Genomic DNA, 5,000 nt, shown 5'->3' on the forward strand with positions numbered 1-5,000 from the left:
CACTTTATCCATTTATCCCCCCTCTCTCGCTCTCTCTTCTCTCTTCCTCCCTCCTCTCTCTCCCTTCCAACTTTTTTTCGCCTTCTTCTCTCTCTCTCTCTTCTTTTCTATCTTCTTTTAACTTCCTTTTCGCCCTCTCTCTTCTCTTAACCTTTTTTTGCCCTCTCTCTCTCTCTCCTCTCGTCTCGTCTCTCTCTCTCTCTCTTTCTCTTTCTCTTTCTCTCTCTCTCTCTCTCTCTCTCTCTCTCTCTCTCTCTCTCTCTCTCTTTCTCTCCCCCTCTCTCGCTCTCTCTCTTTTTCCATGTACACATCTATCTATTTATCAGCTCTCTAACACTATATGCACACACACACATTTTCGATAAATCTTTTCTTTTCTCTCCTTCACCCTCCCTTTATCCATTAAATATCTCAGTATTATGCTAAAAAGGGAGACCCATAAATCAATTCCTTTTTTTATTCATTCCAACGACGTTCTTGACGTTGATGCGGACGTAAAAAAACTTTTGTGAACTAATAGAGAACATCTGTCATAAATCTCCTGATGTGTCGATAAACTGATTTCGCTTCCCTGAGGATCAAAGGAAGGAGGAGGAGAGGAAGGAGAAGAAGAAGAGGAGAGGAAGAAGGGAAAGAGGAGGGAGAGGAAGGAGAATAAAGGGAGAGGAAGGAGAATAAAGGGAGAGGAGGAAGGGAAAGGAAAAGGAGGAAGGAGAAAGGGAGGGGAAGATGGGAAAAGGGAGAGAGAGGAAGGAGAATAATGGGAGAGGAGGAAGGGAAAGGAAAAGGAGGGAGGAGAAAGGGAGAGGAAGGAGGAAGGGGGAGAGGGAAAGGGGAAGGAAGGTAGGAGAAAGGGAAAAGGAAGGAGGAAGGAGAAGAGAGGGAGAGGAAGGAGAATAGGGAGAGGAAGGGAGAAGAGGAGGAGGAAGGAGAAGGGGAGAGAAAGAAGGGGAAAAGGGGAAAGGGGAGAGGAAAGGGAGAAGAAAGGGGAGAGGAGGAAGGGAAAAAAAGGGGAGGAGGAAAGGAGGAAGAGAGGAAGAAGGGGAAGAAGGGAGAGGAAAGGAGAAGAAAAGGAGAGGAAGAAGGGAAAGGAGGAGGCATGAAAGAATGTGATGTAGATTGATAGAAAAAGCAGAAGAGGTGAAGAAAAGAAAAAAAAGAAAAAAAATTAGAAAAGGGAGAAGGGGGAAGATGGAAAAAATCAAAGAGGGGAAAAGAGATAAAAATGAAGTAAAAGAGAGAGAAAAAAGAAAGAAAAGGAGGAGAGGGTGAAGAAAAAAATGATGCAAAGAAAAAGAAGTGGAAGGAACATAAGAAAAATAAGAAATTACGAAGAAAATGAGACAGAAGAGAAAAAAAAGAAAAAAATTGAAAAGGAAGAAAATAGAACAAAGAAAAATAAAAGAAGAAAACAGAAGAACAAGAAAAACAAACAAACAAACAAACAAAAAGTACTAAGAAACTAGAAACTCTGATTTTTCTTTCTTTCTTTTGACGTTCCCCTTAGAAAGTAAAAGCCCCTCCCTCCCAAATCTGTTTGCAGCGGCCACCCAGCCTCAGCAGACCCCCCTACAGCGGCCACCCAGCCTCAGCAGACCCCCCTACAGCGGCCACCCAGCCTCAGCAGACCCCTATTAGCGGCCACCCAGCCTCAGCAGACCCCCCTACAGCGGCCACCCAGCCTCAGCAGACCCCCCTACAGCGGCCACCCAGCCTCAGCAGACCCCCCTACAGCGGCCCCAGCAGGAAGCAAGTGAGTCGCCTGCCTTTATCCTTCTGACGGACCTCCGCAGAGCCAAAGGAGTAGCGTTATTTTCACTCCAGTTGTAAAACTCTCAGGGTACAAAACTCCCCGCGTGAGGCGAATACGCGGGCGCTGAGGAATCTTCGCCATAAGATGTAAGAAAAGGGGGGGAAAAGAATAGCAAATAGGGAGAGAGGGAGAGGGAGAGAGGGAGAGGGTTGGAGATGGTGAGACGGACGGACGGAGGGAGGGAAGGAGGGAGATAGATAGATATATAGATAGGTAGATAGGTAGATAGATAGATAGATAGAGAGAGAGAGAGAGAGAGAGAGATCGACTGACAAACAGAGAGATAGATAGAGATAGAAAAAGAAAGAAAGAGAGAAAAAGGGGGGGGGAGAAAGGGAGAGATAGATAGAGAGAGAGAGAGAGGAAGACAGAGATAGAGACACAGAAAGAGAGAGAGCGAGATAGACTAGCAAACACACAGAAAGAAAAACGAACAGATAGACAGACAGACAGACAGACAGTCCCTCACAGAGACGAGAGGCTATCACTCTTCTCCTCCGTTTCAGAGTTAGAAAGTTTCAAAAGAACGTGTTTGCAGTGGAACAACTTTTTTTTTTTTTTTTTTTTTTTTTTTTTTTTTTTTTTTTTTTTTACGCGGAGGAGGAGGTCTCGGGTACAAAGTGATATCGGAGGGCTGCTGATGCTGTTCTGGTAACGCATGCTTGTGTAATGGATAGGATCAGATGAAACCGTAATGTGCAGTGTGTATAGAGGTTAGAATTGATTAAAGGGGTTGTGTTATGTTGGATATGTTGGGTGTTCTTGTTTTGGTGTAGTCTGAATGTCGGCAAAACAAACAAACAAACAAACAAACTAATAAAAAAGCGCACGCATACACATACACACATACATAAACACACGCACATCCACACACACACACACACACACACACACACACGAGCATACAGACAAAAGCATACACGGAAAAGAAAATTAAAGAAAGGAATAAAAAATGAAGAAGAAAAATGAAAAGAAGAGGAAGAAGAAGAGAAAGAAAAAGAGGAAGAAAAAGAAGATAAAATCTAAAAAGGAAGAAGGAGGAAATAATTATAAAAAAGAAATAAAGAAATGGGGAATGGAAGAACTGGAAGGACAGGAAAGGAAAGAATAATGACAGGGATAATTATGATGATTAAGATAGCAACAATAATAACTAATGATAAATACAATTATCATACTACTGCCACTATCACTATTACTTTTTTATCACATTTTTATCAACATTACTACCGTTATTACCATCTTTATCAGTTTTCAATAGCAACAATAGTAACCAATACACCGATAAATGTCTCGCCGGTAAATGAGTGACTGAGAGAGAAAAAGAGAGAGAGAGGGAGGGAGAGGGAGAGGGGAGGGCGGTGAGAGAGAGAAAGAGAGAGAAAGAGAGAGAGAGAGAGAGAGAGAGAGAGAGAGAGGGAGAGAGAGAGAGAGAGAGAGAGAATGAGAGAGAGAGAGCGCGAGCGAGAGAGAGAAAGAGAGAGAGAAGAAATAGATGATGAGAGGATAGATAGATAGATAGATAGAGAGAGAGAGAGAGAGAGAGAGAATGAGAGAGAGAGAGCGCGAGCGAGAGAGAGAAAGTAAGGGATATGTATCGATGTATAGATTTATCGATTTTTTTCGATACATCTTGAAAAAAAAAAAAAAACTAGCGATAAAACAATACTGTTATTGGATAGCTAAAACGAAGCCGATACAAAATAATTAATCGATACTGCCTAACTCTGCAGAAATGATATTAAACACCAATAATGATAACGAAAAAGAGTCGTCAGCGACATAGACGATAAAAAGGAAGAGAGAGAAAAAATAATAATTAAATAACGAAATTGAAACGGAAAAAATAGTGATAACGGAAAAGAGTCGTCAGCGACATAGCCGATAAAAAAGGAAGATAGAGAGAGAGAGAGAGAGAGAGAGAGAGAGAGAGAGAGAGAGAGAGACAGAGACAGAGACAGAGACACAGAGAGAGAGAGAGAGAGAGGGAGAGAGAAATCAAATAACGAAACTGAAATTAAAAAAACAATAATAATAATGATAACCAACCCCACTAAAACAAAAAGAAGAAGAAAGAAGGATTAAGTACTTCCTCCCATCCCTCCTGCATTTAATCCGAGGTTATTTAAAACCACAAGAACAGGCTATAATACTACAGGTCATCAGTCACTCGACCTTTCACTATCCTCTCCACAGCAACCGGTCCAAGGCAGGTCGTGGCACTCCTGTGGTAGGCACCTGTTGGCACTGTCTCATCTGCTAAAGGAGGGGGGGGAGGAGCTTGTACGTCGGGAGAAAGGAAAGGAGAGAGGGAGTAAGAGAATAAAGTAAAAATGGGATAAAGGAGTAAGATAATGGATATATGAGTAAATAAGAAAAATGAGATAAGGAAGTAAAAGAGTGAGGGAGTAAGAGAATAAAATAGAAATGGGATAAAGGAGTAAGATAATGGATAAATGAGTATATAAGAAAAATGAGATAAGGAAGTAAAAGGGTGAGGGAGTAAGAGAATACAATAAAATTGGGATAAAGGAGTAAGATAATGGATAAATGAGTAAATAAAATAAATGAGATAAGGAAGTAAAAGAGTGAGGGAATGAGAGAGAAGCTGATAAAGGGAAGAAAAGAGAAATAGGGTAAGGGACACTCGTCCTTGGCTTGTCTCAAGTTACTTCTAACCAGGTAATTTTACTTCCGTTTTGCTTATTGAAGCCAAATATAATCTTTATTTTTCTTTTTTTTTCGCATTTTGAAGGCTGGTAATGGCAAGGAACTCTTCACTGTCGTAAATAAAAGAGGGGGAATTTGGTTTTACTTCTGGTAATTATGATAATATTGAGTAAATTATGCAAATCATTATGAATCTAGAAACAACTGATATGTCAAGGTGCACTCTCATTGGCTAAACGTGACGTCATTAGGCCCGCCCCCCCCCCCTTTTTTAACCCTGTCAGATTGTGTGATATTTTGCGCTGTTTTTTGTGCATTATCTTTGAAAATAATCCTGAAATAACAATGGTACAAATAAAGAAGAATCGAAAGATAAACCAAATAAGAAAGAAAAACAAAGAAGCAGTGATTAAATGCTAGGAGGTGGGGTTTAGCTCGAAAGTTGCCAACTAGGATTTTCATCAAAAGACAGTGGGGCTACCTGTGTAAAATTATCTTGGCTTGTCTCTTCCCTGCC

Source organism: Penaeus vannamei, chromosome 4, assembly GCF_042767895.1.
Source record: "Penaeus vannamei isolate JL-2024 chromosome 4, ASM4276789v1, whole genome shotgun sequence".
Taxonomy (NCBI): Eukaryota; Metazoa; Arthropoda; class Malacostraca; order Decapoda; family Penaeidae; genus Penaeus; species Penaeus vannamei.